A 12196-nucleotide genomic window follows, 5' to 3' on the forward strand; every position below is an offset into this window, starting at 1 on the left:
ACTCCGTTCTTGAAGTTGATGTGTTGCAGCAGGACAAATGCTGTGTAAGGATCTAAGTGACCTTGATCACTACCAAATTGCGATGGCTAGACGACCAGGTCTGGGTATCTCCAAGAGGCAGGTCTTGTGTGGTGTTCCCAGTATGTAGCTAGAACCTACTAAAAGCGAACCAGCAACAGGGTCATGAGCACCCAAAGCTCACTCATACATGTGGGGAAGAAAGGCTAGCCTATCTGGTCTGATCACACAGAAGGATCTGTATCACAAACATGCAACAGCAGAAAGTACTTACAACGTAGAGAAAAAATATAAATGTACTTGCTCCCCTTGCATGGAAACATGGATTGTTCCAGACACAAAGTTACTTGCGTTTTTGCTTTACTTAAGGGCCCCATACACTAGAACGATAAATGCACAATTTCCTCCAATTTTGGGCATTCGGGCAGCTATATCGGGTGAAATCGGGCATTTTGGATGTGTTTCCAGTCCGATCCGATCCGCGTTCCCGTGAGGGTTGGATCGGCTCCCCAATGCTACACTCGTGATATATCGGTTCCCGCAGGCATGGCTGGGATCGCATATGATATATCGCATGCAAAATGTACCAAATCGTATGGAACCACTCCCGGGAAGCTCCCGGGAGGGTTCAAGGGAAATCGCCTCCGACATATCGCTGTAGTGTATGGGGCCCTTAAAAAACATGAATTAGGCAGAGAGTCAGCAAGTTGGCCGTATGATTGTCCTTTCATATAGAGATGTGTCCAACACCATAATGTTCCTCAGTTATACAGGAACCTCACATCACTGCCAATTCCAATATCGAAATCTTAGTCTGTGGCTTCCTGATTGCTGATGTATCGACAGACTCTACTGACTAATATGATACTGTATGCGGCATGCCTATATTCTTTGTGCGACTGTGGCTGTATCTGCATACAAAATGCTATGTTATAGTGTTTTCCAACAAAAGCATTTTGTATGCAGATACAGTTGCACACACAGAATACAGGCATGCCGCATACAGTATTATATTAATCAGCAGAGTCTGCTTGTGCGTCTTCTTCACAAACACAGAATACAGGCATGCCGCGTATAATTTTAATCAGTAATACAAACAGTAAATCACAATGCGAATAAGATGCATAGTCAGCAAAAAAAGATGGCCGAGGTTAGCAGAGCTGCCCGAGAACTGCTGGCTCACTCACATCAGGCATCTCGCAGTGCATGGCGTATTGAGGCTAGGTGTAGGAGGACACATCTGTATAAGTATGCCTGGGTTTGTTATAAAAGATACTGAGATTTTTAGTTACAAAAACAGGATTTTAATTACCTACCGGTAAATCCTTTTCTCGTAGTTCGTAGAGGATACTGGGGTCCACATTAGTACCATGGGGATTAGACAGGTCCACTAGGAGCCATGGCCACTTTAAGAATTTGATAGTGTGGGCTGGCTCCTCCCTCTTTGCCCCTCCTACCAGACTCTGTCTAGGAAACTGTGCCCGAGGAGACGGACATACTTTGGGAGAAGGATATAAAAGGATAGTGGGGAGATTTCGAACCAGCACACACAAACTAGAGGAAAGCCAAGCTAACCAAACGTTAAACCAGGAACAGCAACCGCTGAACCAACAATACTACAACAAAGTAACAGTGCAGGAATAAACGAAGCACTGGGTGGGCGCCCGGTATCCTCTACGGACTACAAGAAAAGGATTTACCGGTAGGTAATTAAAATCCTATTTTCTCTTACGTCCTAGAGGATACTGGGGTCCACATTAGTACCATGGGGATGTACCAAAGCTCCCAAACCGGGTGGGAGAGTGCGGAGGTTCCTGCAGAACAGACTGACCAAACTGAGGGTCCTCCGAGGCCAAAGTATCGAACTTGTAGAACTTAGCAAACGTGTTCGAACCTGACCAAGTAGCTGCTCGGCAGAGCTGTAAAGCCGAGACACCCTGGGCAGCCGCCCAGGAAGAACCCACTGACCTAGTAGAGTGGGCCTGTACAGATTTTGGACATGACAAACCCGCCGTGGAATAAGCATGCTGGATATTAAGCCTGATCCAGCATGCAATTGTCTGATTTAAAGCAGGACAGTCAATTTTATTGGGATCAGAGAACAAACAGAGTCAGATTTTCTGTGACGAGCTGTCCGCTTCACATAGATCTTCAAAGCCCTCACAACATCCAAGGACTTACAAGTAACAGAGGTGTCGGTAACCACAATAGGTTGGTTGATATGAAACGCAGACACCACCTTTGGAAGAAATTGCCGACGACTTCAGCTCTATCTTCATGAAAACTGAAATATGTGCTTTTGTGAGAAAATGCCCCCAGCTCCGACACACGCCTTGCAGAAGCCAAGGCCAACAATGTGACGGCCTTCCACGTAAGAAACTTGACGTCAATGTCCTGTAAAGGCTCAAACCATTCCGATTGCAGGAACTGCAACACCACGTTGAGATCCCAAGGTGCCGTAGGAGGCACAAAGGGCGGTTGGATGTGCAGAACCCCCTTCAAAAATGTCTGAACCTCAGGGAGAGAAGCCAATTGTTTCTAGAAGAAAATGGATAAGGCCAAAATCTGGACTTTTACGGAGCCCAAACGTAGGCCCACATCCACACCTGACTGCAGAAAAAGGAGAAAACATCCCAGTTGAAATTCCACCGCAGGAAATTTCCTGTTCTCACACCAAGAGATGTATTTTTTCCAAATACGGTGGTAATGTTTAGACGTTACCCCCTGTCTGGCTTGGATCAGGGTTGGAATAACCCTATCAGGGATCCCTTTCCGGGATAGAATTTGACGCTCAACCTCCATGCCGTCAAACGTAGCCGTGGTAAGTCCTGAAAGACGAACGGCCCCTGTTGTAGAAGGTCCTCACGAAGAGGTAGAGGCCACGGGTCCTCTAGGAGCATCTCCAGTAGACCCGCGTACCAGGCCCTTCTTCGACAGTCTAGAGCAATGAAAATTACTTGAACCTTTTCCCATTTTATTCTTTTGAGAATTTTGGGGATCAATGGAAGTGGTGGAAACACGTACACCATCTGGAAGACCCATGGAGTCACGAGAGCGTCCACCGCCACTGCTTGTGGGTCTCTCGACCTGGAACAATACCGCTTGAGCTTCTTGTTGAGACGAGAGGCCATCATGTCGATTTGTGGCATTCCCCACTGACGTGTCAAGCACCTGAACGCCTCTGGGTGAAGGCCCCACTCTTCTGGGTGGAGGACGTGTCTGCTGAGGAAGTCTGCTTCCCAGTTGTTTACTCCCGGGATGAAGACTGCCGACAACACCACATAGCGTGTCTTTCCGCTCAGATGGGAATCTGTGTCCCCTCTGACATTGCTGCATTGCTCTTCGTTCCTCCCTGTCGGTTTATGTATGTTACCGCCGTCACATTGTCTGACTGAACCTGAATGGCGTGATCTTGATGAAAATGTGATGCCTGTAGAAGGGCGTTGTATATGGCCCTTAGTTCCAGAATGTTGATTGAATGGATGGTTTCCTGACTTGAACATTTTCCTTGGTACTGTTCCCCTTGGGTGACTGCTCCCCAACCTCTGAGGCTTGCGTCTGTGGTTAGCAGAATCCAATTTTGAATCCCGAACCTACGGCCCTCGGTCAGGTGAGAAGTCTGAAGCCACCACAGAAGCGAAATCCTGGCTTTTGGCGACAGGCGGATCCTCTGGTGTATATGAAGATGCGATCCGTACCATTTGTCCAACAGATCCAGCTGGAAGGGCCTTGCGTGAAACCTTCCGTACTGCAGTGCCACGTAAGAGGCTACCATCTTCCCCAGGAGGCGAATGCATAAATGCACCGATATCCGGGTTGGTTTTAGAAGATCCCATACCATCGAATGGATTACCAATGCCTTGTCTAAAGGAAGGAATACCTTCTGTGCCTCCGTATCCAGTATCATCCCCAGGGACGGAAGCCTCAGTGTTGGTTCCAGATGAGATTTTGGTAGGTTCAGAATCCACCTGTGATCATGGAGTAGTCGGGTTGAGAAGGCAATGTTCTCCAACAACCTCTCCCTGGATGGTGCTTTTATCAGCAGGTCGTCCAGGTACAGTATTTTTTTCACTCCTTGTTTGTGGAGGAGAAACATCTCTGCCATTACCTTGGTGAACACCCTCGGTGCCGTAGAGAGGCAAAATGGCAGGGTCTGGAACTGGTAGTGACAGTCCTGTAATGCAAACCTTAGATAAGCCTGATGAGGCTGCCACATCGGAATATGAAGGTATGCATCCTTGATATCTAGAGACATCAAGAATTCCCCCTCCTCCAGGACCTGAGATCACCGCTCTCAGAGACTCCATCTTGAACACCCGTAAGTATGGGTTCAACGACTTAGAGGTTTAAAATGGACCTTACCGAACCGTCCGGTTTTGGTACCACAAACAGGTTGGAATAAAAACCTTTGTTTTGCCGTTGAAGTGGAACTGGAACAATGACCTGAGTCTGTACCAGTTTTTGAATTGCTTTCTGTAAAGTCATACTTGCTTCTTGAGAAGCTGGTAAGCCTGATTTGAAGAATCTGTGAGGTGGGAGTTCCTGAAACTCCAGTCTGTAGCCCTGGGTGATAAGACCTTTGAACCCGGGATCCTGGCATGATGTTGGCCATATGTGACAAATATCTTAATCGGGCTCCCACCTGCCTGTCTTCCAGGCAGTGCAAACCACCGTCTTGCTGAATGTTTAGAGGAAGCAGAACCGGGGTTCTGGTCCTGTGAACCTGCAGTTGCTGGTTTTCTGGGTTTACCTCTATTGCCTTTGAAGGCCGTAGAAGAACCTTTGGTTTTATTTAAAAATTTTGCTGCCTGAAAGGACTGCAGCGTTGGAGCACAGTAGGTTTTCCTAGCCGGGGGAGTTCCGGAAAGAAGGTATGTAGACTTACCCGGCGTAGCCTTGGAAACCCACATATCTAGTTCAGCTCCAAACAGGGCCTAACCTGTAAATGGTAGTTTTTTCCCACCTTTCCTGGAATCAGAGTCCGCAGTCCATTGAGCAATCCTATTTCTTTTATGGCCGCTACCATAAAATTTGCAGAGTCCTGTATATGCTGTAGGAGTAAAACTATCTGCCTCCTGGATAAGGAATCTAACTCGTCAAATAGATTTCCTGACTGTTTTGCAATGGCCCTAGTGATCCATGCACAAGCAATAGTGGGTCTCTGGGACACCCCAGCAGCCGTGTACAGGGATTTGAGAGTGTTCTCAATTTTGCGGTCAGCCGTGTCCTTTAAGGAGGCTGCCCCAGGGACAGGTAAGACTATCTTACGTGACAACCTAGATACCGATGCGTCAACAATCGGTTAGTTTTCCCATTTTTTCCTATCATCCTGAGGATGTGAGTAATCTCTTAGGGATCTGAAACTTTTTATCAGGATTAACCCAGGTTTCCTCAAACAGAATTCGACTCTTTTGATGCAGGAAAAGTAGCTGAGGATTTCTTTTTTACATTAAAATAGGACACCCCATCCTCCTCTGTCACCTTTTATCAGGAATTTGCAGAACGTCTTTAATAGCTTTTATCAGAGCCTGTACCCCCTGTGACAGACCTGCAACCCCCCCCCCCATCCCCACTGAGTCCACCTCACCCTCCTCTGCGTCTGACACGTCGTCATCAGTGTCAGTCTGTAGGATCTGGGCCAGTGTACGCTTTTGTGGACAAATGGCAGGGGTCTGAGACGCTGGAATGGGGACTGAATCTCTATTCATCAGGACATCCACAGACTGTCTTAAGTATTGCGTCTCTTTCTCATTCTGGGATAATTTATTAGAAATATTCGAGATCATCCGTTTTAGAGAATCCAACCATGCTGGTTCGGATCCACTAGCCTGAGAATGAGTACTATCCTGAGTACATTGTAGTGATCCCCCGGGAAGAAAAGCACTCTGCCGTGCATGAAACACACTCCTTAGGCATTGTAATGTGAGGTACACACACAAGAGAAAAAATAGGATTTTGGTACTTACCAGGTAAATCCTTTTCTTTGAATCCATAGGGGGCACTGGAGTACTCTTGGGATATGGACGGGCGTAGCCGAACAAAGGCACTGAATATTCAAATTTAGGACTCTCCCCCCCCTCCATATCCCCAAGTACCTCAGTGTACTTTGCCAGTGTTTTTTACTGAGCGAACAGGATATAGAGAGGTTGACAATGGAGAATCCCTATAACATAACGGACAACCACAAAGTTGATCCGTAACCTTATTGTCAACTAAACAGTTGACACCTTAACCGATAGAACTTTATAATTTGAGCCAATTGGTGAAAATGTGTTACCCTAAGCTCCTTCGAGCTTAATACCATCCAAGTTAAATTTGTTCACTAAGCTCCCTTGAGCTTACAACAACCCAGGTAAAACTGCTCTGGGTGGGCGTCCAGTGCCCCCTATGGATTCAAAGAAAAGGATTTACCTGGTAAGTACCAAAATCCTATTTTCTTTATCATCCACTAGGGGTCACTGGAGTACTCTTGGGACGTACCAAAGCTTCCCTCGTGGGCGGGAGAGCTGTTTGATACTTGTAACAGTAGACAGCCAAAGCTAAATGCTGATGGCGCCACCATTCATAACGTGTAAACGTGCACAAACGTGGTGCACTAAAGGCTATGTAGCCGCGTCGTAGACGCTCCACGACCCGCTGGGTGTGACATTCCCACAGAACCTGTGGGATGCTATTACTGACGTAGGCGATTGTAACTTAGCCTTAAAGTAAGCCTGACTTGTAGTCATTATTATCCAACCGGATAAAATCTGCTGAGAAACTGGCTAACCCCAGTTTGCAGTATCATATAGAACAAACAACGTATTCATATCACGTACTACATATATAAACGCGTAACGCGTGTACCACATTCAGAATTTTAGAATGTGCTGTCCCCACAGGAACCACTATTGGTATATTGATGTGAAGAATACGAAAGCGGATTTCGTCGGAAGATCTGCTTTGTAATGAGAAAACTCAAATACGGTGGCTTGGAATACAAGGCACCCAAATATGAAAACAAAATCCTTGCCGAAGCACCCTTGGCGAAGCCAAGGCTAGAAGAAAAATGTTTTCCAAAGTGAGAACTTAATACCCATTTGTTGTAAGGGTTCAAAAATATGAAACTTAATTCCCATTTGTTGAAAGGATTCCAAAATATGAAAACTAAGAAATCTGAACCCAACCTTAAATCGCCTGGCGCTGTAGGTGGGATAAATAGAGTCTGAACTTTGGTGACACCTTGTAGAAAGATGTTTACAGACGTAAATAGAGGCAAACGCTTTGAAAATAAGTTTACCACACAGATACCTGCACTCTTAGTGCAGATGAACGCAGTTTTCCATCCCATCCCGTTTAACAGAATACGGGTACTTGAAGTATGATGTTGGAAACTTCCGAGGTTTATAACCTATGTAAGCACACGAAATTTTTTTATTTTTTTTAATTATGAGCTGCCTTAAGCGGCTTACTATTTCGTAACATGGTTGGTATAACCGATACTGTAATTCTCTATTTTTTAAGAGAGCGGTCTGAACTCTCACCCCGTCAACCGCAGCTGCGGTACATAGATAATAGGTACATAGGTAACTATGGGTAAAAGAACGTTCCGTGATGTAACAGGTTGGCCGTATTATGAGCGGGCCAAGATCGTGTGCAAGTATTACTTGAAAATTCGAGAAGCAAACTTCTCCGAAACCCATGAGATACCACCAGTATGACTGTGACGAACGGTCTTCTGATCCGTTTTGGCAACGAAGAGAGAAGCGGAAAATGGTGGAGCCAGATACACGATGCTGAATGACCCCATGAATGTGATGTACACATACTGAGCTTTTGTAATTGTGGCGAGATGCCATTATGTATACTTGGGGTAACCGCCTTCTGTGGACTCACATATGAAACACCTCTGGATTTAATGTCCAGTTTTCAAGATCCAAACCCTGACGGGTGAGATCTTTTGTCTAACAAATGTCCACTCACGGATTGATGTCTTGACATTTTCACATAATGGCGTTCTGAGCCATTGAAGATTTGAGTTACCTGCCGCATTGCCATGCGGCTTCTTGGTTTTCACTGGTTGTTGTGTATGCAACTGCCGTTGCTTTGTTTGACTGCTTAAGGGCAGCGTGAGCCAGGCATGAAAAAACAAAATTACATGAAACTCACGGTTGTTCCTGTCCACAGAAATCTTTAGTAAAAAGCGAAAGATTTATTCGTTCTGAAGAGAACCCAGAGTCTATCCCTGGTCAGACTGAAAACGAATCATTTATTGCATTGTAAAATGCACAGAGTTCTAGGACATTTATCTATTGCATTGTAAAATGCACAGAGTTCTAGGACATTTATTGACAGCAATCTGTCGTGTTTTAGAACCTTTGCGTTGAAAACACATCTTTATTCTTAATAAGTGAATACACCAATGTACCGCTGTGCGTGTACTTTTGTTCTTGCTGGTGTAGTAGGTAAAAGTCTTTGATTTACCTTATTTATAATCTTACCTAGGAATTGACATCGTTTAGACCGACTTAGATGTGATTGTTTTCGAACTTAATCTGCTACCGCAGTATACCTTAGTAGCGCAAGATAGAGGAACTTTGTTGATACATAGTTCTTATGTGAGATGAGCGATTATTCCAACATCACTTTGGTAAATACCGGAAGCGATAAGCAACGGTATAAATGAAATGGTTAATGGTTGTGGCGATTTGCAAACGCTAGAACCTGTGATGAAGAAACCGGACTGGGTAAATACGCATTGTGAAGATCAAATGCAATTATACAATTTTGTGGCTGCAATAAGCAAAAACTAACTGCAGAAAATCCATTTTCTAACTGTAGTAAATGACTTGCTGATTGATATTGCAACGGAGCTGTTTGATTTTGCTCAAACAGACGGGAATAAGTAATTTTGACTCTGTTGGCGTACTATTGCCTGGTTTATAAACCAGCAAAGACTAAATGACAACCTGCCAAACCGTTCGCCAGAAGCAGTTTTGTACTCTAAGCTGTAAATAGCTGAGACATATATGAGTTGAAGTCATGAAACCTCGCAAATGTAACCTGAAAAGACGCACTTCCACAATTGTAAAAGAGGTCATCAAACCACTGGCTTGCTGACTGTAACGTCCTGTCGTTACAAGGCGTGAGTGATTTTTATAAAGGAATAAAACGCTGTTACAAGTATATTGTATGCGCTAATGGCAGAATATCGTAAAGGGATAAAATGTCGTTACACATATATCCAATTTAGGAGCAAACAAGCTCTGGCCTTGTCGCGCTTAACTAGCGACATTGAAAATAACCGGCGTTAGCAAAAGCTTTACAGATATACTCTGCAGCTTCTTTTAACCGTGATCGGCATGGTTTCATACATAGATTCTAGTGACCCAAATGTATCTGTGGTTTTTATAATGTTTGACAGAAACGCATATACCAATGGCGGATCGCGTCCTTTTGGAAACGATTATGTATGGTTGTCCAAAACCCCGCACTATCTGAATGCTGGACTAATGTACCCTTCTCACTTGTAGTTATCGGTGTGAGATTTGACATAGAATCGTGCATTAAATTATAAGACTAGTGAAATAAACACTCTGGTACCCAAAGGAAAATTGTCACTTTGGAAAGATTGTCTTTTGTTAGCGCTGGCGGAGTTATTCTGAGACTCCGATTACCGCTGTTTTAATTTGAATTGCCAATGTTAACATTTTTAGTCTGCACTAGAGCCTTATTCGCTATGTAGACAGACATCATAATAGGCAACAGACAGACACTTGCACGACTTAATAACATTATTATATGGCATATATATCTATATATATATATGTTATTGCTGAACAGCATATTTATTAGGAAACTAAAGTCTTTATGTGAAAAGCAGTTCACATGGGCATGAAACCCGAACCAAATTCCTACTAACACCCCTGCGCCTTCTGGTGGCTTAAAGATGTAGGGCAGGAATGTTCTAGAATTATCTTGAACTAAAAAATTCCCACTAACACCCCTGCGCCTCCTTGTGGAGTAGAGGTGTATGGTCTGGAATTATAACTGGAAAACCAGCAATGATTAAAATGGCCGTCATGCCATGCTTTCCCAGAAAATCACAGTACAGGTTACCTGCTGCAGTTTTAATATAGGCTTAATAGCCTATTATACAGTTACTTTGCCCAGGTGTAGGATACAGTAAAATATATGCATTTATTCAAATAATATGAGCACTGCCTGCAGTGTATTTATCTTGCAACTGTAACCAAAAATAACAGAAAACATGGTTAAACGTGCAATAGGTTATGCCACTGATAACCTATTGCCAGCCAAAGCCTCATATATATATATTATATATATATACAAAGTGTTTACACATATAATCACAGTTCATACTGATATTATAGACAGTTTCGCCAGCAAAAGCTTCATTATATGTATATATATAAAACGTGCTGAAACATCACAGTACACAGTGTACATTGTTTAACGTGCTGCGCTGCTTGTGTATTTTGAACCCCTGCAGCCTTTGCTGCTGCTATGGGTATTATTCCCCCCCCCCCCCCCTGCATCCCTTACCTGCAGCGTACGGAGATCGGGAGCAGGGAGAGCAGGAGAGCCTGAATCTAGCGCCGGGGAGCCGTCCGGCAGCTGCTTCCTACAGCAGTACACAGTCTCCCTGTGTCTGCGGTGTCTCTCTGGAAGAGTGGCCTGCGTCCTTTAGTGACGTGCGGCCGCTCTCTTTAGTAGAGGAGCGTCTCAGCGGCGTGTAGCGGTGCCGGGCCATCAGAGCAGTGAGAGCGGCCGGCGTCTGAGTGACGTGCGGCCGCTCTGCTTAGTTGAGCGCCCGGAGAATGTCGGCGGCGTGTAACGGTGCCGCATCAGAGCAGTGAGAGCGGCCGGCGTCTGAGTGACGTGCGGCCGCTCTGCTTAGTTCAGCCCAGGAGAATGTCGGTGGCGTGTAGCGGTGCCGTGCCCTCAGAGCAGTGAGAGCGGCCGGCGTCTGAGTGACGTGCGGCCGCTCTGCTTAGTACAGCGCACGGAGATTCTCGTACCGGGCCATCAGCGCAGTGAGAGCGGCCAACGTCTGAGTGACGTGCGGCCGCTCTGCGCATCGTTCAGCAAGACATTCAGCGGCGTGCTCTTTCTACAGTATAACACTCACGTGCTCAGCGGCTATGGCATTTCTACAGTATAACACTCACACACAGCAGGGCGGCAGCGTGAGCTGACCGCCCTGACACTCATACCTTGTGCCGCCTTCTCTTCTCTCTGCAAGCTCCGTTTCAGCCTCATCTTGGCTGTGACGGAGCTTCTGTAAGCTCCTTGCAGCTGTAGATCCTTCCAGCTCTTTGTCTTATCCTGGCTGTGACGGAGCTTCTTTCTGTAAGCTCCGTTCAGTTTGCAGGAGACAGTGGCTGCCTGTGGCTGTGAGGGTGCTCTTTGTGAGGACCGACACGCCATGCGCTTGCCTATAGCGCCTGTGGCTGTGAGGGTGCTCTTTGTGAGGACCGACACGCCATCCGCTGCCTTGCAGCGGCACCATCCCGGACCCATGTTTTTCCATAAACTGAGACGGGAAGTGTAAAAATTAAAAATAAAAATAAAAATCTGAAAAGTGGCCATTGCCACAAGCCGATGTTCATCTGTGAGCACCGAAAAAACACTGGCAAAGTACACTGAGGTACTTGGGGATATGGAGGGGGGGGAGAGTCCTAAATTTGAATATTCAGTGCCTTTGTTCGGCTACGCCCGTCCATATCCCAAGAGTACTCCAGTGACCCCTAGTGGATGATAAAGAAAAGGTTAAGCCCAGTTAACCCACACAGAGCCCTTCTAGGGAGATAGAGAGTAAGATGGAGCCAGCCACACAGCGCCCTTCTGCTAAAGCTTAAGCCTAGCTGGTTCGCAGACCAAGTACCCTTGGTGCCAACCAGACCTGCCTGAAAATAACAAATAGAAAAATTAATGCAGAAAACTCTTCAGGAGCTTCCCTACCGTGACCGGCTCCTCAGGCCACATTTTCTAAACTGAGTCTGGTAGGAGGGGCATAGAGGGAGGAGCCAGCCCACACTATCAAATTCTCAAAGTGCCCATGGCTCCTAGTGGACCAGTCTATACCGCATGGTACTAATGTGGACCCCAGTATCCTCTAGGACGTAAGAGAAAAAAGGATGAAGGACCACATATCGCCTATCGGGCAGGATCAGGC

At 45.7% G+C, this 12196-nt stretch overlaps 1 protein-coding gene and 1 non-coding gene across 7 annotated transcripts in view; both read right to left on the reverse strand.

Moving 5' to 3' along the window:
• YEATS2 (YEATS domain containing 2) overlaps positions 1 to 12196 on the reverse strand; it is a 300282-nt gene that overhangs the window by 16473 nt on the left and 271613 nt on the right. The window lies entirely within an intron of this gene.
• LOC134913520 (U5 spliceosomal RNA) lies at positions 8123 to 8238 on the reverse strand. Its single transcript, XR_010177266.1, has one exon. It is a non-coding gene; the product is annotated as a U5 spliceosomal RNA (small nuclear RNA).

This window comes from Pseudophryne corroboree, chromosome 4, assembly GCF_028390025.1.
Source record: "Pseudophryne corroboree isolate aPseCor3 chromosome 4, aPseCor3.hap2, whole genome shotgun sequence".
Classification (NCBI taxonomy): Eukaryota; Metazoa; Chordata; class Amphibia; order Anura; family Myobatrachidae; genus Pseudophryne; species Pseudophryne corroboree.